We start from the raw sequence: 22,975 nt of genomic DNA on the forward strand, positions 1-22,975 counted from the left end.
TCGGTACTTCAGATGTCACACACGTGACACACACAGTTTCATTACAAACTCCTTCTACTCAGTTCCTCTTTTCTGTGTCTGATTTATTTGTCTGATTTAATAATATGCCTGTGCACTAAAACTTCCTGTGCAGCTTGCAATAACTTCCCCTTTCTGAGGTCCGTTACCAGGGCAACCTGTCTGAACTTAGTTTATGAGTCAAAAGTGGCTTTGCTTTACAAACCTTCATTATTAAAGTACATAAAACAATATAATAAAGAAAATAAACACTAAGGATATATTAATTGCATGACACTGTGCAATGATACACCTCACAGATTGTATGGGAAGACTCACTAATGAGTCATGAATCGACCAACAATCATCACTTGACTTGCTTGACCTCTTTTCTTTTTGGGACCCGTCTTCATTGTTTTACTTTTAGGGCCCACTGTGTCCTTGGGCAAAATTTCAGCAAGTTTCCTCCTGTCGTCTTGGTGTCTACGTGGTTAAAATGAGAGACAAAAAATGCTGAAGCTCTTTGTAAAGAGCTAGGGTAAAGAGGTGCTATATGTAAGTGCAGTCCATTTACCCTCCTCAATGCTCCTATCGGCATCGCTTCCAGATGCAGCCGCAATTACTTTGATCAAAAACAGCTTTAAAGCCCCCTGCTTCATGCTACCTGTCGAGGACCAAATGACAAACAGAGAAAGCATCTAGCAGCTGAAGGGCCACATATTTCCCTCGAGGGTGAGCGAAGAACAAAACAGAACTTAATAGAAAGTTAGTATCGTGGCAAGATTCATCAAACAATTGATTGCCAACACAACTGATTCAGCTCAGTTCAATTCACAGCATAGAGGCGAACCCCAACGATTTAATTTGAATACGCTATTAGGGACACTAACTGGTCACTTTTGGCTGGCATGTTGTGCTTGTGCTGCCACCTAGTGGTCACATCAATGCAGGTAGTCTTTACTGTGTACCAGCTGAGCTCTGCATCCATGCTCATTTTCCTTAAATAATATACTCAACCAGGAAGCAGAAATTATAGGTAAGTATTTATTGTTGCTGTTATTTGTATTATTATTGCTCTATATGTAACCCGTGCATTCGTATATTACGGTGTTTCATATTTCACCCACCAAAAAAGTACCAAAAATAAATTTAAAAAAATTAAAAAGAAGAAAACAAAAATCTGCGTCAGCCTGGCACAGATCATCACCTATAAACGCTGGAAGCAAACGCGTTTTGCTTTTCCACGCGAGTATTTCAGCAGATCGAGCGCCCTTTTCCGCCGAATTATGCGTCTCGCCTCCTCGTCATGACAACTAGCAGTGAGACTGAAATATTGCGCGAGAGTCAATGAGACTGCGCTCAGAGAGAGAGCGAGAGAGGGAGATTGAAAAGCAGTGGGATCTCCTTCAGTGCGGGCTTCAAAAATAAATACCACTGCATCATCCTGATATTCACAGCCTTTCAGGTGTTGTTCCAAAAGCACCGGGCTGATCGGAAGGTGCGGGCTCTGTTTTCTCATTCCGAGCTTTCTCTCCTTAGCATCAGAGACCAAGTGAAGAGAGAGAGAGAGAGAGAGAGAGAGAGAGAGAGAGAGAGAGCACCACGCAAGCGCGCGAAGAAGAGATTGGACACCTGATTTCGGTGGGGTGTCTTCGCTGAAGCGCTGTTTCGTGTTTTAAGTCAGTCAACCTGTAATCTTTTTTTTTTCTTTAAAGGGGGCCGTTCGGCACAGCGGGGGCGCACACCGCGGATTATTATCAGCGCGGGCAAATGGGGGGAGAGAAAGAGGACAGATCGCTGCGTTGACTTTTGAAGCGACGCGCGAGTCCTGACGCTATAGCGTTACGCATTTATTTTCCTGTGAGTTCATTTTCCCCCCTCTCTCGTTCTCCCTCTCTCCTTCCCGTGTTTGGGTCGCACTCGCTGCTGCGTCTCCGCCTGATTAAAAAAAAGAAGAAAAGAAAAAGTCAAATATTCCGTGGAGAAGGAAACATAGCAGGGGTGTTGTCAGAGAGGGATGAGAGGAGGAGGAGGAGGAGGAGGGGGCCAGTATGAGGTGTGCTTTTTTTTGGAAAAGCCGGAGAAAGACGGACACCGAGAAGGTGTGCTGATGTGCGGAAGCCTGCGACTGCGTTGCTCTCCTGAGAAATAATTGCGAGCCGGGGAGAAATGGCCTAGTTAGGAGATCATCGACACGCCGACGGAGGATAGAAAAGAAGAATCGTGCTTAGATGGACGGGCCATCATCACCATCATCATCCTCTTCTTCATCTTAATTCCGGTGCTTGCATCGCGTCTTTTAGGTAAGCCATATGTTCACCACCAGCACCCAAACGTGACTGGAGATTTGCTGTCTACCGCGGGCTTCATGTGTGCGCAATATGTTTGGTGACTTCGCACATTGCGCACGTTGCCCGTCCTGACGCACTGTCAATACTGAGGAATGAGATTCCCATGTAAAATCCTCGAGCCACTTTGTTGCTATAGCACACATTTTCTTCCTTTCAGTGGGAGCCTTCTATTGGCCTTGCCTGTTGATAAGCTGTGGCATCTTAACGCGATCGGTCCACTTTGCGTATCCAAGTGGTTTTAACCGCGCGGCTAGCGGGGAGATACGGCTGCGATTTAATTGGAGATCAGCTCATCACGCACGGGGACCGTCAATCAGACCGGCTTGCTATTCTCAGCCGGGGCTACCGATCCCGCTCGATTGTGGAGATATTGATTATTTTCTGATGACCCCCTTTTTTTTTTCATTACACTTATTGATGACAGCTTAATTATGCCTCTGTGCTGCAACGTAACTCATCTCAAGCACAGTGTGTGACAGGCCTTGAACTCAGAAGACGTCTCCTCTAATCAACAAATTCACAACAGCTCTGACACACACACACACACACACACACACACACACACACACACACACACACACATGCAGTCAAAAAAGCCTGTGCCCTAGAAGATGCAGATAGGATTGTGAATTAAATGCACATGCTGATGATCCAGGGAAGGCTCCATTAATATTCAGCGGTGGTTGGGCAGTGCTCAGTTAATGGAAGACAACAGGACCTCTGTTCTGACAGGTCATGAGAAATGGTATATTTTCATTTTTAAAGGAGTGAATGTGTGTTGTTTTTTTCCTCTCTCTCTCTCTCTCTCACACACACACACACACACACACACACACAGATATGGGGCCTGTAGCTACGGAGAAGTGACATTAGAAATCCATCAGAAAACCAATAAAGTGGTTTTGTAGACTTTTGAAGAATTTCGTATTACTCTTGTTGGCGTGCTGTTCAAATAGCTGTGATTGCTTTTCTTAGGCCGGCGTAACGTCAGCCTCGGCGCTGGCATTTTAGGAGGCTTACTCAAATACAGCAGAATGGAGCTGAAGACTGGGAAGCCTTGCCTGGGCTTCATCTTTTAGTGGGAATTTGTTTCACTACATATCAGACAAAATTAAAAATAAAAAAATAGCACGCTACAGTATGGCAGAATTGTAGCATGACCATTCTTCTTCATATACACCGCAGGTAATACGTGTGCTTCATCTGATTTTTTAATTTTTTTTTTAATCTTCAAGAACATACAGAGATTGCCACCATTCCCAGAGCACTACGTCCAATAAACTACAGTTAAGGGCCAATAAAGTTAATACTGTGGCAAGCTCGGTGTCAGTTGGTTTCTAGAGAGAAAATGGCCTAGAAGTGAAGATAAAAGGGACGAAAAGGAAAGAACGGCCGCTTAATGGATTGAATGAGAACACAAGGTGGGGGACTTACAATCTGGAACAAAACGTGTTAAGTCTTAATGTTTAATGAAGTATGTTTGGGTGAGGAAGGTGAAGTGCTCAGAAGTGTTCACTTTAATATTCTCTCTCCTCTCGTAAAGTCAGAGCTTTCTTGCAGCAGCACAGCTGTTGGGTTGTTTGTATAGGTGTATTTGTTTGTTTGGATGAGGCAGCCTTGTCGCATATCAGTGCTTGTTTCCATCATTATAGCCCAGAATTTTAAAGCAATATGATTTTAATTATTATTTTTCATACCTCTATTACTTTCAGGATATTGTCTTTTTTTTTTTTTTAGCTGAATTTCCTCATCAGTGCTTTCCTGTGTGACTGCAGCTAAGTGATGTCACTGCATGTCTTGAAATAACAGGTAGCATGTAGAACATGGCAGCTGGTGAACAGGCTCATGCACGTTAGCATCCTGACCTTGCAAGCTGTTCTATGGTTTATGGATTCATAACTGTAAGATTGAGGTAATAAGCGATGGTAAAATGAAGTGTCATTTGTTACTTCATGTTTGAGATTGGCACACACACACACACACACACACACACACACACACACACACACACACACACACACACAAGATTGCTTTCATCTGGCTGCACAAGACCAAAAGCCAACTGCATTTATATTTCTTTTTTTTTTCAGTTTGAACCTACATGTTACTCCATGTGTTATTGCACTGTGAGAGACAAGGCAGGCGTTTGTGATCACTGTCATTTGATTGTCTTTGATGACAGAGAAAACACACAAAAAAGGAAAACTATCAGGGACTAAGCCTTGGATGAGATAATTTTCTTCAAATACCTTCTGGGTTTACTTTTGTATTATTTGCTTGGAATGCTCAACACTATAATTCTCACTTTAGAGCCACTTTAGATTATTTTTGGTGTCAAAATTGTATTTTAGATTAACAATAGAAAAAAAAACATAAACTAGAGAACTAAAGACATTACACACTGGGGGAAAAGCCTTAATAAGGGGATACTTTGAAATAAGATACTTTGAATTGTGCAAAAATATTACATTTCCTAATGTTTTTCTATGTTCTCATATAATCCAGTTCAAAGTGCTCCAAGCTGACCTTGAAGAAGAGGTGGAAGAGATTTACACTTCCAAAACAAACAGTATGTTTTCAGGTTATGGCAAAGTCAGCATCGTGTTTTAATCCAGAGAAGGTTTGATCACTAGTGTGAACACTAGAGTTTGTTTCTGTTAGAAATACCCAACACAAAATAGCCTTCATTAGGGTAACGCACACCCAGTGCACTTAAACTGATTTTAATTGTGCAGAGTTAACATGCTCTTATTTTAATGTTCATATTTCCATGGATACTTCCTGGGTTTGACTCTCAGTCCTTTTTTTTTTCAGTTGTGAGTGAGTTCCACAACGAGAGTCTTCAGGGTTGTGCACTTAGAGAAAGTGTTTATCAAGAGTCCAAAAATTCCACAAAAGAGCCCTCATGCCGTTTACAATTGTACTGTGTGGGACTGACCTGAGCCCTTAGAGATTTATCAAGAACATTCTTCACAAGTCTGTTATTTTTGTTGTTCTGAACTTTGGGATTAGATGTAACCCATAGTCACTGCTGCAGTACACTTAATACCACTGACTAGCTGTCCATAAAGCTGCACATAGGACATCACTTCTTAAATTTGGAGTCTTTAACACTCTAATGGTGGGTTTTTAAAAAAATTGAACAATAAAAATCCGGACAAAACAGCACTAAAACCCATCTGCAGCTCGTTTATATTTGAATTGTGGGAGCTGTTGCTATCCGCTCATCGTATCCCGTACCTTAGCCAAGTGTCTTTAACCTTTCTTGATATAAAACATTGACTGTATGCTGGGTTTAAACCTGTAGCTGCTGTAATGGAGGCTCGGAGATTTTAATTTCTGCCCGAAGATGTCGAGTCAGAGGAAAGGGAGGTTAAAATGACCCAGCTCTCAGTCATATCACGACCACAGAGAGGAGAAGCTGTAGAATAGCTTGACCTGACCCATTATCTGTGAGCAAAGTAAAGCTGGAGAAAACGCCTGTGCAAATGCCATGGTAACCATCTTGTGCAACCTCCTTTGAAACAACATCACATAAGAGTGATCCATAAGATAAGCCAGGATAAGGGCCATCCTGTCTCGCGCGCTCCGAGAAGAATATCACGGCAAAACCCATTAAAATATGCACTAAGTTAATGCGTCTTTTTATTAGTGACACATGCAAAAGCCCAGTAAAAAGGGACACATGACCTTTCCTGAAACACAAAGATCCACCTTTTAAATTCATCGCACGTGATCCATTAAGCAGCTGTAATATTTGATTAATTTTATTTTATTTATTTGTTTTTGCAGTGGTGTACAAACTCCAGCTGGCATTGAAATATGACATGTATTCTTAAAAAAATATTATAATAAATATTCCTGTCATGGTTATTATGGAGCTGTGGGCTGTGTTGACATGAATGAGACGCATTTGACATGATACTTTTTATTAGGGCGGCAGCCCATTTTGCTGTTATTTAAATGTCAGCATCTACATTTTTAGATGGGGATTTGATATCTGCTTTATGACACTGGCGAACGGTAGTCTCATCGGCTGAAGGACACTGACGACAAGTGTGAAATACAGCAGAACTGCAGGAACTGTAGATAACCACTTGCTTTCTGCCACTGCTGCAGGATTGAACTGTTGCTCGGTGTAAAGTACACAAGAGTGTGTGATTCATGTCAGCTGGTGCTTGGCAGTTCAATCACTGCTTTACAGGAGCCCAACAAATAAAGGTGAAGTCATAATTTGGGAAGTCAGTGAAAACTGATGCGGTGATTAAGAAGTCATTGTGTGTCCACTGTCCTTTTTGTCTCTATCACCAAATCAATATTTAAAGCTAAGCACAATGTAAGAACGTGGCCAACAGAAAGATGCTAGGTAATGTAAAACGCTCTCATTTAAAAATACAGAACAGCAATCATCAAACTCTGACCAGCGTTGAACAGCATACCGAATACTAGTGATGTTTAAAAATGTTTTTCAAAATTCGGACAAAAGCTGCAGACGTTCTGCATTCATTGCTGAAAAATATGAACCCCTGGGTGTGGATTTGATAAAAAGAGCAAGCTTTGAAGCATCACTTTAAGTGGCGAGCTTTAATGTGAAAATTGGAGCTTTTTCAAATTTTGTCTTCTTTTGAATCTTGGTCTCTCACCTAAAACATGCACTGTACACAACATTTAAATAACTGAACATTAAACTTGCTGCCCTGTGTAAAAATTGTCATCCCACAAGGATGATTTGTTGTGTTTTATTTATTATACATTAAGTCACTAGATGCTGTATCTTGCTCAACTTGGTGTAAAAACCCATGTTGGATGTGCAAAATACAGCCAAAATTCTATTTATGTACTCTGTTACACTTTGAGTTACTTTGTGTGTGTTTTTACTGAATATCTAGATTCGATTAGATCAGATGAAACTTTATTAATCCCTCGGGTGGGTTCCCCCCGGCATATTCAGTAAAAGGCGTTCCCTTACCAGGAATCAAACCCGGGCCGTGGCAGTGAGAGCGCCGAATCCCAACCACTAGACCACCAGGGATCTACAGTGGCTATACATGAAATTTCAGTGTTTCCTAAATACAGTTCCTCAGCATGTCACCTGTTGGAGAAGCTGCTCTGCTGACTTGCTACACATGCTAGGAATTCTACAGTACATAGTGATTTATGGGTAATTCAGCTTCATGTAAACACCTAAATCTGCATCATATTACACCATCCATATTTTCACCTGATCATCTGTATCTCCAGAGCGTGCTACTGCTTTCTACAAGCCACCCTCTATGGCGCTTGCATTGTGACCATTGTTTTACCAGAAGAACAAAGGCTGACCTTGACGATCATTTTCAGTTGAACGGAATATTCTGCTTGCATTACTAATCTTAGGACTTCCTCAACAACTGAAAATAAATTCAGCAAAAGTACAGAATAACAAGACACGGCTCAGGACACTTGAAATGATTGAACATCGAGGACCACTGTGGTAGCATAGGGAGTTCAGATGCACCCTTACAGTATGTCAGGTAGTTCAGTCAAATACTTACATCAAAGGATTCAGGGCAGTTTATTAGAAACAGCAGTCCACGTGAACTGTGTGTGTTATTCTGCTAATGATGGTGAAGCCAAGTGGCATGGCGGAGTCTCTGGTGTGCAAACTATGAAAGGAGAGAACTGAAAAATCTCAAGAGCAGATCAAATTTAGTAAACAACAATCTTCATCCAGTTAACTACTCGTATTCTCCTCATTTTTATTTTAATTTTTAAAGTCAGTACCAGCATTGAAACCCAGATTGCCCCTACCCCCATCTTTTATTCAGCTGACCTCACAGCAGTACCTTTGGAGTACAGGAAACCTCTCAACACTTTTGGGCATACAAATCATTCCAGCAGAATACATCACATACAGCAAGTCTCAGTGCTTTATGTAAGCTAACCCAGAAGATCATGACTGCAGCCATCCCATCTGTTAAGAGTACACCTTCCAGTGAACGTGACAGTCAGTGTTTAACTTTCTGTAGCTGTTTTGCGTCGTGTCACCTTAAATAGCACAGAGCGTATTTACTATGAATGATGCCCCATTGTAAGACGATGAAGCAGGCCCGCTTTCCATGCTGCTGAACTCCGTGGGACCGGCTGCACAACTTATAGACGATTGTCCTGCCCATTATCGTGCTCACTGATGATCAGATATAATGCACCTGCTCTCTCACGCATATATCGTGTGATGTTTTTTTGCTTTTTTTTTTTAGTTTTCTATTGTAAATCTATTTTAAAATCTGTCACATTTCCAATATGATGCACATCTACATTACCAAATAATAGCTGCTCTTTAATGGATGAGTTTAAAATGGCTGTAGACAAGTTATTATAATATTGATGCGCTCTGGGTATCCATCGATTTATGCCAGAGTGTAATAACACTTGTTTTACAGTGTTGCATCTCAGACAGTATTACAGATTCCCCTGGCAGCAAGTTTTCATGAAATATAGATGTAAAACATATGATAATGGCTTCCTGAAGATCAAAAGAAAAGCATATTTCTTGCAGCCGTCACCGATTGGTCTTGTGCATTACTGATAATGATTCCTCAATATGTTGAAGTCCAGATTGCACAATCTGGATTTATCTTTCAGTGTCTGGTCATTGTTACGGTGCTATTTTGAGGGCAGCAAAAGATTTGCGGGCAATTTGCAAAACCCACTGTGACTTTTATTGCAGCAAAGCCACAGGAGTAATATATTTACTAATGAATTTAGCTTTGACAGCAGTCTTTCACCAAAAACCCCTCCGCTAAACAAGATAATGGTAATTAATGGGAGATCTTTCCCTTCAGATCGTTTTTAATTTTGGCTCAGAAGCATTGGCTCTATATTTAGTTGTTTGAGGAGGAGCTGCTAAGGACCGGTGTACATTTTCAACTCCTCGGCAAGGTGACCTCCTGCTGTTCTGTGAAAAAACCTACTTGTGCCATGTGCAGTATGGAAGCAGATCGTGATTGTGCCTGATCATAAAAAGCAGATTTTTGTTTGGATCCTTATGTGAGTTGTTTGCTTGCTCTTTTAATTCACAACATTTTCCCTTTCAGTTACTTAAGTTACATTAAGCCTTATACAGTGAAAGCACTTGGTTAAAAGCAGAGACAGCTTTCATAGCTATGATTGTTATTTCAGTTTTTATTTAAGTCTAAGGGTGGATAAATGAAGGTTAAAAAAGTGAAGATCTTTCAACTACGTTATGAGTGTCAATATTGCATAGCTTGTCCACCAGAGGGCACTATGCAAATTCACTGTTCGCAACAAGTGTTTCCTACAAACACAGCAGTTGGGCAGAGCCTAGTGTAAATGAGTAATTAAATAACTACATGTAACACAGATTTGTTGTGTTTATGTTTTGTGTGTCTGAAAAAGGAATTATCAGGAAATATCGGTACTGTTGTTCGTCCTAAAAGTCCTATATCAGTCAAACAATCAGAATATACAAGAACCTTATTTAGCAGATACACAGTCCACCTAATATCAGTTTCCATGCCAACTCATCCAATTAGATGAGTGTATTTTTAATTCCTTTGAGGTAAATGTATTTTATTGTATGTATTTTAACTTTTCAGACTTTTCTGAAGAGTATGAAAATGCTACGTATTACTGCGGAAGGTGATATTTATGGTTTTCAATGCCATTTTCCCTTTTCGGTGTAATAAAGGGTAAGAAAAAAACAACCCGAAAGACTCAATTTGTTATTCTTGGGATCCCTTGCTGATATTGCAGGAGTAGCTGCATTCACACTTATAGAGCTCGCCTGGTTTAATTTTCAGAGGAAAAAGGCTGCCGCGTTGCCAAAGAGGAGAAAACGCTACGCAGGTTATCCAATCCAGCCTTGTTTTAAAAAACATTTTAATTATTCATTTGTTTGGATGTGCAGAACACAACTGGACTACAGTGCATTACCACAGCAGTTAGGGAGATGGGTTTCAGCAGCGCTGAAAGACTCCAACAACACAAACAAGAACATGCGAACAGAATGAATGCCATGTACTTAAAAACACAAGACAGTCATTGAATTCCAAACAGAGAGACAGTAACACGCTGGTGTAATTGCATCAAATGTTTCAAAGCATCTGAGCAACTAAACAAGCACCTTTGCTGGTGTAAAGACTTATTCAGTATTGAATCAAAAGGTTTATTGATGCTCATGGTTTTGGATTTGAATTGGTTACAAAATTACCGTGTATTATCCATTTCAAAATATATGTTTTTGCACCTATAGTATTATAAATTGTGTTGTGTGTAAGTAAAATCTTGCTCATGCTGAACTCTTTACCACTACTTTATTAAGAAGTTATCCGCCCAGTTGCAATACAATGCTGTTATCAGATGTTGGCCCAACATACATATTACAAGTAAGCAGGCTCCCACTATTACCTATAAATAAGCCCAGACGTTATCTGCTCATCTATTGTAATCAATAATTTATGAAAGATTATGAAGGAGACATAGTGGTTGTATGATGTTTGTGGGAATGCTATTGTAAGCTAGAGAAAAGAGCTTTTTAACCTGTACTTTACAATGTCAAAAAAATCCCTAAAGCTAATCAAGTACTTTTGGTACCTGAACCTAAACAAGCATTGTGTGGAAACCAAAGCAAATCGGGTAAAAAAAAAAAGGAAAAAAAGGAAAAAAAGATTTGAAACAAAAAATAATAGATTTTGCTAAATCAAAGTTTAAATTTGACATGGTAACATTTCTTCATAAAACTATGTCTGCTGTTGTGGTCTTTTCTTTTCATTCTCACTTTAACAGGAGCCTCTGTGCACAGCGTTACATCTACTTATCACCCCGTCTTAGCATTACAGCTCAATTTTCCTGCTTTTCCAGTTGCACTTCGTGTTATGTCTTCCAATACACCTCTGGTTCTCTCCAAATACACACTGCATTCTCAGCATATGTGATCTCTGTAGCATAGCTTTTTTTTTTTTAACTGACATGGTTTTACACAAGTAAGAACCGCACAATCTCCTAATGCTCCTTATGTGTATTATTTCCCCTTGGGAGTGTAACTAAATTTCAAATTGTAACACCCATTACAAAATATCATTTTAAATCCATAATAAAGAAAAACCTAATCACATTTTTGTTGTAATGTTCAAAACATAAGTGGCTAGACTTTGATTATATGATAGTAAAAAGGCAAGGCCATGCTTGTTACTGGGACAACACAGATTGCAGTAATAGTTCAATTAAGCATACGCTCAGTTCACATTAAGGTGATTTAACCCAGCAGGGGTATGTTTAGTTAGACCGGGGACAGTTTACATAGACAAGGAATTACCGAGAAATGTCAGGCCTGACTTCTTGTTGTTGTTTCTTTGAGCGAGGTCTCATTATTCGCAAGGTTACCTGAAAGCATTCAATCAAAAAAGACGAGGGCTTTCGGTACTACAGCTCCATTTTGTCGGCCTTGCAAACACACCATGAGGGAATTCTTGTCAAATCCTTCCTAACCCTCTTGACAAAAAGAACATGTTTAAGCAAAAGCATAAATGACTAGTGTCTGGAGTGCTGGTGTTATTACCAGGTTATCCCCATATCCCGCTGTCACACATACAGTAGACCACTGTTGATGTGACATGTTTAACATCTTAATACAGGGCTGTGTTTAATTGACTGAAAACAATTATGATCGGTGAAAAACATTTTCTTTCATTCTTTTCAACATGGGCTTCTCTGTAGTTTGATATTAATTCTTTAAAATAATATTCAAAACTCATTAAAACTTTACAGACTAGTCTATCTAAGAGTCAAACAGAACTGTGGCTGCTTGGTAAATTTGAATATTAACGCTTAGTCCTTACAAGAAAAATTTAAGTTTACTTGCATATTAAACTGACCAATGCTCTAAAGTAAATAAGAACATTTTAAAAATGTGCAATAACATACTGTTCTGGTTCAGATAAGTCAAGATTGTTGCCTCCTAGAAAGAGATTTTTCTCTCTTTTCGTCCATGGCTTATAAAATCACAGTTAACAACCATGCTACTTCTCCTTTGACACTACTGAAATTGAATTGGTTTGAAATGAGCTGCGAGGGAAACTTCATGGCAGAATGGCCATTTGAAAATATAAACAGCGCAGGCAGAAAAGTACTGACGAGTGACGTGTTATGAAGGTAGACCGCCATGTGTAAAGTGAAATGAAGCAATGACTGTGATGTAAAAGTGCTGGCCTTTGGCTTTAGGGACATTTGAGGTCCCCAGTAGGTTTGTACAGCAACAGGGTTTGTATCACTGTTTTAGATGTGTAAATCCTTGGTTAGATACAATAGAGGAAACCAGACCAGACGGAAACTATTCAACCTATGCTAAGAGTATAATTCTTTCATAGCTATGGTTCGACATGCTGTCTTCATAAACTATCAGTGTGATTTAAGACCAGGAGGAAGAGCTCTAACATGACAGCCAGCAAACCACTCTACCCTTACTACCAGCACCTGCCTGTATTGTGGCCATGGCTGATTTTACCTTTCCACCATTCTCCTCACATTATTTCCCAAGCCTTCCCCTTTGTGCTAACTTTGGCTTCATATCTTGTTCTTTCCATCTTTATTCCTTGGGATATTTTTCTTGTGCTATTATTATTATTTCCCTTTCTCCGTTTTGTTGGCAGAAAAACTATCACATCATCTGGAATCCCTTTAAGAAAGAACAGATTGTTTTTTATTATTTTATTTAAGTTGATGCTCTTAATCCAGTGAACAATGTTTTTAAGATAAAAACAGCTAATAACTATAAGACCTTTAATATTTTAATTCAGATTAGTTTTGTAATTGATATATATATATATTTTTATTTTAAAAAACAACTGGGAAGCCTGCAAAGTTAGTATTTAGTACCATCCTTTTGGCAAGCACTACGCTTGTCAGTAGCGAGACTTGCAGTTCACCCTTTTATACCTACTTACGCTAATATTCCCGAGACTTTGTGCATATTTATAATCACAGTTGTCATACGCATGGAAAACCTTCAACTTATTTGGTATTTTTTAGGTAGTCCGTTGTGGATTTTGAGTTAGGATTTTGAGTTGTTGTGTATTCAGCCTTTTGACAGACACTGACTTGCTTGGTATTTAACTGAGCCTGTGCTTCCGTCTACTAGTGAAATGTTCTTGGTTTCACTGGCTGCAACACAAGCCCAAAGCATGATCGATCCATTCCCGTGTGGAACATTTGGTGAGCTGTTCTTTTCATGACATTTTGCACCCTTCCTTCTCCTGCAGGAATGGTTTTCTACTGATGAATGTTCCATAAAGGTCATGCTTGTGCAGGTGTTGCTGCACAGTAGAACAGTGCACCACCACTCCAGAGCCAGCTAAACCTCCCTAAAGGTCTTCTTTGAGCCAAATAGGGGTTTTGATTTGCCTTTCTAGCAATCCAATGAGCAGCCAACTCAACTTCCTATTTCAGTTAACTTCTATTTCTTAATAAATCTTCAGTGGGAAGAGCTTCCTAAAAATGCAGTGCTATTTTGTTTTCACATTCCCATCTCAAGTATGAGAGGGAACCGCTTAGAGGTGCACAGCTGCTGATTGTTGGGACAAGATTTGAGGAGTATTTCTAAAGCTTTGAAAATGGGATCACCTGGCCTTTCTTACTAATGACTAGTGATATATCATAGACTGAACAAGCTAAGTGAGGTCTTATGTTTCTCTTACTTTGCCCTCCTTTGCCTTTTTTCAAGCAGAAATTGTGTAAAATTGTACGAAACAAAAGTGTTATTTGACGGTAGGGCTGTCCAAAAATAGACACTCAGATACTAATTGAAATAATAATTGAAACAAAAAATTTATATTGGACCATTGATGCCAACAACAAGACACATAGCCCCTCCCCTCACTAGCTGCCAAGTAATCGACCTTCATAACAAGAGGCCAGTAAAACTTTGATTTCAGTAACACTGAACAAGTACTAAACATTTATCATAACTGCGGAGTACACATGTAAGCGTTAGCTGTTTAACTGTTAGCAATTTACTCGATAGCCACATTATCCCTCTTTTAAGTTACCACTGAGGCAGTGGCTTTATAAAAAACAATAATATCAATGCAGGCAGCCAACGTTATCAGCCAACTGTACCCACCTGTAACCTTTTTTTGTTTTGTATTATTGTTTGTTGCAGACAACTTCAAAATAGCGTTGCTATTGATGGTGTTGTTTAATCTTCTGTTTCTTTTAAATCCTCTTCATTTTTGTAATTTTTTGCCTGTGCGATTGAAAACACTATGGAGGACTGAAGTGTCCTAGTTATCTGTATCGGGTTTGAAATGCTAACACCAAGTAAGGAGCAGATAGAAGAGAACCTGGAAGTCTGGAGGTATGTCAGTGCATACCTCCACACTCCCATGTAATCTTACATGTCTGTGAATCAGAGGGCGACAGGTGGAAAGGTCAAGAGTGAGATGTTAGTGGCATGCTGTGATGTATCAGGTTGAATGCAGCCTGAGATGGTTTGGACATGTCCAGGAGGGATAATGAATATATTAGACAAAGGATGTTGAATATATGAATATGAAAACTAATCTGTTTTCATATTCATATATTCAACATCCTTTGTTGAATATAAAACAAAAACATAGGAACAAAAGAAATGTTTCACAAGATAGTGTAGGGCTGTTCGATATAACGATATATATCGGATGACGATGTAAAAACGTCTATCGTTTCATTTTACGCTATCGTTTGTTTCGTGGTGTCACAAAATAAACTGTTTACGGCAATATTTTTTCATTGTTTTGATGGTCGCTGTAGTGGCTATATTAATTTCTTAAAGTTCTATCTTTCTCTTATATTTAATATAACCACACTACGGACGGGCAAGCGCCTGTTTTTATGCGTTGTGGTGAGCAACAACGACGGTAACACCATCGCGTGTCCGCTTGTTTATGTTCCACATCAACCTTTCACAATAAAGCTCAAGATCCTGTTGAGACTTTTCAAAATAAACTGAATCACGTGAAAGAGCAGATTATTTACAGATGAGAAGTAAAAAAGAGCCGCCAGGTGCTAAAGGGTTAGGGCAGGGGTGTCAAACTCAAATACGCAGTGGGCCAAAATTCAAAATGGAACAAAGTCGCGGGCTAACATTAATATTTATTGAAAAAAAAAATCTTCCTCCAGATATAAGAATGAATCTTTTCTTATGGACTCAAACAAGTTTAGCTGAAAAACTGAATATGGAACAAGCAAAGCTTAATACTAAACAATATATATATTAGCTGTATAATACCAGCAGGCCAGCTCTAATAGTAATTTGATATGGCTTCGCAGGCCAAATGTAATTAGGCCAAACTTGGCCCGCAGGCCAGAGTTTGACACCTATGGGTTAGGGGTTAGGGTTAGAAACCTTAGACTCAAACGTTAGAACAGGCTTTTCCCCGCAGCACGCCGAGTAATAAATACTCACAAAGAAAACAGCGGCTGTTACAACTTATGTCTAAAAAGTGACATAGTTTCATGCATCTGTTAAAACACTCAACTCCAGCTACATGACGCGCAGCTGGAAACACTTCCCGCAAGTCGAGCTGCCCGAGATTCACAGAATTTACAGAAAATGTTACATTTTTGTGATTTATATCGTTATCGGGACGATAGAATTCTTATATCGGGATATGAGATTTTGGCCATATCGCACAGCAGATTGAGATTTAGTTTCTTTTTAGCAAAGCTTATAGTTAGGGCTCAATCAGGTAACACTGAATCCTTCCTGGCTTTACATGATGCACTGAGGATTTTTCTTCACTCATCTGTTTTCTTTTCCTGTGTGTTTATGTAGAACTACTACATTTAATCATTACCAATAATTTAAATTTAACATTTATTTTTTATAGTTTGTCTCTTGTCCTGCCCACACTGCCTCCCCCCCAACTGGTCATGCTCAGAAGCCTGCTCCTTCCTCGGTGTGGTTCTTCTGAAGGTTTCTTCCTGTTAAAAGGGAGTTTTTCCTTTCCACTGTGACCAAGTGCTTGCTCAAAGTGGTTGTCCGATTGCTGGGTTTTTCCTCTCCAACATTGTGCTTTATATTGTAAGATAAGATTGTCTTTATCTTACAATATAAAGCACCTTAAGGTGACAGTTGTTGTCATTTGGTGCTATACAAAGGAAATTGAATTAAATTGAATCAAGTGCAATTGATACAATATGTAATATGTATTTGGATACAATATAAATACGTATTCAAAATATTAAACAGTGAGTTTGGAATATTATTCTCATGTAATGTTATTTTTATAATTGTTATATTATTAGTGATTTGTATGGGCTTTGATGGCAGTTTGTTTTACCAACTTGCTACGCATTCCATCCAGACATTCACCAAATAAAAGGAAAGGGATTTGCCTGTCAGTTGGATGTGGATGTCACAGAGGGTGATGAATTAGTCAGACGTGCACGTTGCCAGTAAAATGTTCTTAACACACCCACATCAAGAGCATGAGACAACCATTTGCAGCATTTTTATTGGGAGTCAGATGCTTTGGGAAATAATAAAATGGGTTGTAGCTTGTCGGTCTATAAACTAGAGGCTGACACATTACATGAACATTCAATGATCACATTTTAATTTGGTCAAAGTAATTGCAGGCCCATTCAGAGTTTGATAAAGTTTGAGCTTCTTGTTTTGCTACTCTGAAGTTGTTTTCTTACTTTGCTCCAGTAGAATCAAGACGAAAGCTGATTGTAGATTTGTTTTGTTTTGTTTTGTTTTGTTCTTTTTTTTGGGGGGGGAGGGGGGGGGGGGGTAGCATTGAACATGCATGCCCAGAGGAATGCAGGATAGTTAATTCAATTTCATTCTGAACATCTTGTAAATTTGATCCCTCTAGACACATTTTCTTTTGCACTGTTTTCAAACTTGCGACTGTATTTTTTTTTTCTGAGCTTGAAAACGATCGTCTTTCTCATCTCCAGGCACCATGTGTCAGCAAGATCGGACAGTCATTTTTAACATGGTTAAGCGGCCTTCTCTATTTAACTTAGTTCGCCATTCTGTTCTTGAATAAGCTTTAAGCCTGAGGCAAAGCAGCTGTCAGACTGCTTCTTCAAACTGTGTGTATCGCCCACAGACACTTATACACATGCTAACACAGCTAGCATTTCACCTAGATCATCGCTAATTAGTGTGTCACCAGATTGTGCTCACTACTTGGCCTCAATTTGGCACATTCTCCCCCAAACACACTTAAAAAAAAAGCGGATAAATAAAAAGTAACAGCCCCTAGAGGCAACAGCGTTCTACTATAACACATTTCTAAAGTTACGCTGCCAGTTGATGTCAAGATATCATTCTCTGTTTGATTGTTTATTTTGTTGTGTTTGTAGATCTGTAAGATAAATGGATTTCCATGTGATCCACATGTGTTAAGCGGATAGAGAAACTGTTGTTACCAACAGCAACATATTGATTTTTTGGTCCAGCGGTGACAGAGGGCCTGTTGTCTACCTATCTCCTATCTGCTCCGACTGCCTGCTGCTTGATGATCCTCACCGCAGCTTTAATAACCCGCATCATTAAGGCCCCTTTAATTGACTTCTCCTTGATCATTTGTCAACATTTTCTTTCATCTTAACCTGTGTTTTCCTATTATTTATCAGGATTAGTCCATGAAGAAAAATAGAGGTGTTTAATTTGTGATCTAAAGGGCTATATTGAGCTTGGCCGTTCTTTGCCTGTCAGGATTTGTCCAGAAAGCCTTATTGCCTTTTGAAATGGATGCTTGCAGCTTGGTTTGATTACAATAAGTGTAAAGTGATATTTCCTTGAGGATATCCCTCTGATTTTTCTGGCTGCAGTGAGATGATGATGGGAGTGTAGTGGCAGATGGAGCGGCCATGGTATCTGATTGAGCTGCTGTTGGAGTCTGGAGAGCTTATGGTAAATGGAATAAATTTTAGGATGAAGTTCAAAGCCTCCATCAGCACTAACAATGCAGCAGTTCTCCGCAATTATGTGGTCGCTATAAAAATTAACACCGTGACAAAAACTTACAACCTAAAATATTTCTCTGACAGATTAACCTTTGTTTGGATCTTGCTCTCTAGACCAGATTTGTTACAGAGTGATTTAGTTTGAAATCATGGCAGACTTTCTATGAAAACATGTGCACAAAAGCTTAAGGGGAAATTAATTTACATGGCATTTATTTCCCACTTATGTTCATATGTTTCAGTCAATGACAGTGATGCTAAGGCATTATAGCAACTGACTATAAAAATTTTGTGCCTGCTGTAATGAACGCAAAAACAAAGTGCTTTTTTCAGAAGTTGCTACAATGTCATTTTCTCTTAGGGTTCTGCTTGAGGAAATGCCATCTGATTATTAAAAATGAAGGGTTGATCCCCTTGGCAGCATGAGAATACTCAGGATTGGCACGGTTGCAAAGTTGGTGTGATCTGCTCCTTAATCATCGCCAGGTGCTTGCTCATGGGATGCCACCGTTGGGGTTTTTACCTTGCATCATTAAGAGCATTGAGATGGCTTTTTTCTGTGAACCAATGCTATATAAATAGAAGTTGAAAAATACAGCTGAATTGTCTTTGCTCAAATCTTCATATTGGCTGATAAGGCTGTAGTTCAGGTGGTAGAGCAGGTCAGCCACTAACTAGAAGGGTGGTGGTTCAATCCCAGGCTATTCCAGTCTGCATGCCAAATATCCTTAGGCAAGATACTAACCCCATGTTGCTCTCTGATGCATCTATCGGAGTATGAACGTTAGATAGAGCACTTAAGAGCTTATAAGAAGTGATTGGGTGAATGAGTTAGTTGTATAAAGCGCTTTGAGTGCTCAGACAGAGTAGCAAAGTACTATATAAGAACCAGTCCATTTACCACTCCATCCAGAAGAGGGACATGTGTTTGCTGAAGTTTAGAGTCAGCAAAGTAAAGCAACCTTTGTTGTTTTCTTGCTAGCAAGCTAGCTATCCACACCTGCTTCAGAGCAACGGTCATCCTACAGGAAATACTTGCCAAAAGTGTTGCAACTATTGGTTGCCCAAATTCTTTTTGAAAGTGAATGCCTGTGGCTACAAGTGTCTTTTATTTTCATTGCTGAGATGGCATTAAATATTGAGCCTGCTAGCTACATCGAGAACTTCCTAGCTTGCAAAGCTTCTCCGAGTGAGGCTTGTTTTTCCTTTTTTTGCAGTCTTTATAATGATTTCAAGTTAGTTGTGATAGGCAGGGGTGGAAACATGATTCATCTTACAACAGCTGCTAAGACCAACTTCATAGATGGTTCTGTAGAACAAACCTGAAGAGATCTGTGGCTCATTCTTTCTTTCTGTCACTAACCGGAGTTGGAATCTAGGTTAACTGGTAAATTGAAAGTGTACCAATACTATTTTGGTATTTGGCACATCTAAAAATATTATTCTGGATATTGTCTATTACCATTGTAAATATTAATACGTTTAAGAAGATGAAGAGAAAAAGAAGATTTTAGGATTAATACATTAAATTAAAGCATTTCACCACCAACTGTTTTTTAAAAAACAAAAACAGCCTGGGCATGACCCTTCTGTGTAGAGTTTGCATGTGAGTGTGTGGTTGACTGCCTCTCTGGGGTAACCCTGTGATGTAATGTCAACCTGTCCTGCCGCTCAGTTCAGCTGGGATAGACTGCAGCACCAAGAGGGCTTTAAATTGGATAAGCGGTTAAGAAAATCGATTGATAGTTGGGTCTCTAAGCAGATGAATCACACGTAATTGTAGATGACAAGAACAGCATAAAACTCACCTGTAATGACCTTTAAAAAATGGACTAACATCTTCAGTAATGAATTATCAAATCAAATGAATCTTTCTACTGGTGACTTTTAAAAAGCCACCATTAGAAAAGAGAGAGCTGGAACGTCCTGGAAGAGCGAGAGCTGCAACTTCCAGGAAGTTGCAACTCTTTTTTCCCTCATAGTCTATTTACCCTGAATTACCCTGTGCACCCTGGCAAGCTGTACACAGAGGAACTGGAGTGGATTTGGGGTAGCTTCAGGACCGCATGTGAAAAGGGGATAAGGCTCTTTGGCTGAACCTACATATGCAGTCTGACAAGTCTAATCTTCTAGCCTCTCAATTCATCAACAAGACAACTTATTCTTCCCCGGTCAATTTAAGGTTAAAGACAACATTAAGCAATCGAATCATCTGGTTTTATCAGAAAAGAACAAGAACCATGGGGAGGCAGACAGCATGCATGAGTCACCTGCTTTCTTACCTTACATCATGCCAATCCCACTTAAACCTAGTTCCCAAGATATAAAGATATATCTTATATAAGAAATACTTTGTAATTACTTAAACAGTTTTGTGTATATCTTTTTCCCAGCGCAGTGAAGGTTTTCTTGGGTTACATGTGCAAGATCTTTAAGTGCACAGGCTTTAGCATTGTAGCTTGGGTTTAGTCGAGTTCTACTTCCTTTAACCCTTTAAAGCCAAGCACAGAGCCAAGTCTGCCAGAGCTTATCTTTACATTATTACATGCTGTAGTGGCATATTTGGAGCATTTCAAGTTGCTATCCATCAATACAACCATTATGTCCCAAATTTTAATAATATGCATGCATTAATAAAACAGCTTTGTGTAAGCTATCTAATATTGGTAGAACCAAGCAAGTAATTAAATACTACAAATGTAGATTATTCAAGCCTAGATTACCACTTAAATTCCCAAAGCAGTTTCCCAAAATCTCTAAGAAAAGAGCTGGTATATGTAGCATGCTGCTAACTCGCAAAGATGCTGTTGAAGGGAATAAACAAAAGCCTCACTTCTGCGAAAAAGGACTTCTCTTTCTCATCAAATAATGGTGCATTTAAAAAAAAAAGACAACAGATTGCTGTATCTACATATTGCTGGATGCAAGTGAAGACAACACACAGCCACCAGAGGTTCATTTTCTAAGCACAGAGACAGTAGATAAGAGAATAGAAAGTTTAGTCAAAAACTCAGCACTCTGTTTCTGGCTTGCTAAGCTGCTTGTCATCCACAGATGTTGACTAGCAGAGCAGAGCAGCTTGACAGCTGAAGTAGTGTATGTAGTTTTAACAGTCAAAGTGGAAACAAAGCAATAAAAAATCCCAAGGCAAGCATTTTCCTCAAACACCACCATTCAGCGAAAGTTTTCACAAACCACTCGGACCATTTCGTTAAAACATACCCATAAAAGAGTCCCACTGGCAGGGAGGCATTACCTTCTCAAATAGCTTCAGCTGACAGGACTACCTATTATATAAAACAGAAGAGAAAACAGCTTACATCAGCCTGGTGATTTGTGTGTCAGTTTATCTCATTTTATGCGTGGAGATGCGCGGTCGATGCCGTTCCAGCTCACGGATGGTTGACACGAACAGATGTTAGATGTTAGGGTACTACCATTTCCAAGCCACATGTGAGACATGTACTTACAGTAGTCTCTTCTTGCATGCAACATCTGATGCCTCATTGGATTTTACACATCTGTGTGCATATGTGTGCATATTATTACTAGCACCTGCAGAGAGGCAAGATAGTATATAAAGAACAATCTGGCGGGCTGCTAACATTTGACCCACCTATGCAATCCTTGCCAGAAAGGACATACCTCTGTGTGCATCCTTGCTGGGCATACTAAGAGGTGCTCTGACCTTGGGCTTGTGCTATATGTTAAGTTACATTTACCGACAGAATGCAAACACAGATGGCTGTTCAAAAATCAAGATGTGTAGACAAATATAGAAAATGTAAGCAATGAGCAGTGACAGCATCTGTTGTGTAATCAGACCCTATTTAAAGTTGCAACCTTTACAAAGGCGTTCTTTACAGTGTGCATACATATTTATTTGTGTGAGCCAGTGTATGTGTAGTACTTCAGTTTCTGTCTGCATTTTGTTTTATTCTCTTGGTCTCACTAACTTCAGATATTACTGATCATTTGTACAGTAGTTTGAGACCAGTTGTCAGGATTTCCTTTTTGTTTCTGTGTTTTCTGAAGCTTGATTTGTTTGTTTGAAGCCATCTTTTTGCATCTCCCTGCAGTTTTAAAGCAAATTAAATGGAAAACTCGACTGGGTTTGTACATCAAAGTCTGTTTTGAGGTCTTAGTGACTAGAACTACATATGTGCAAAAAAGCTTCTAAACCATTTGTAGTTTCACAGAAGTCTGACAGCTTGCCTCAACCGAGTTACTGTTAGTTGGAAATAAGATTACATATATTAAAATATACATTGTGGCGTTTTAGAATTAGAAAGAGGTGAACTCACTGAACCTCAGAAGGCTGTTCCTCACCCCTGCTTCAGCATTGACTTTACTACTTCACTTACTGCCAGCATTGCTCATCTAAGACATCAGCCACACTGGACTAGAGACCAGTTGGCAACCTCCTGACAACTTCTGGTTGCTAGGGAAAAATGAGTATTCCACAACTGGTTGGCAAGTAAAATAATTCACAAAAAGGGCTCTGCACCTAAAATCTCTTTGTCATTGTTCAGTCTCTGGCATATTTCTGCCTTCGCCTGTAATTTGCATGGAAATTGTTTGTAAGAACTTGCTAACTAACCACTGAGCTAGCTCCTAGCAAAATAAGAAAAGCAGTTATGACCACTGCAGTTATTAGCCAATAGTAA

At 39.4% G+C, this 22,975-nt stretch overlaps 1 protein-coding gene across 2 annotated transcripts in view; it reads left to right on the forward strand.

Annotated features, from left to right (window-relative positions):
• Window positions 1–1,548: 1,548 nt before the first annotated feature.
• nlgn2b (neuroligin 2b) overlaps window positions 1,549–22,975 on the forward strand; it is a 63,147-nt gene continuing 41,720 nt past the window's right edge. For both annotated transcript variants that reach the window (XM_004557334.5, XM_004557335.5), the window contains exon 1: window positions 1,549–2,300. The gene's annotated coding sequence lies outside the window, so the exon portion shown is untranslated. The remainder of the gene's footprint in view (window positions 2,301–22,975) is intronic.

Source organism: Maylandia zebra, linkage group LG10, assembly GCF_041146795.1.
Source record: "Maylandia zebra isolate NMK-2024a linkage group LG10, Mzebra_GT3a, whole genome shotgun sequence".
NCBI lineage: Eukaryota > Metazoa > Chordata > Actinopteri > Cichliformes > Cichlidae > Maylandia > Maylandia zebra.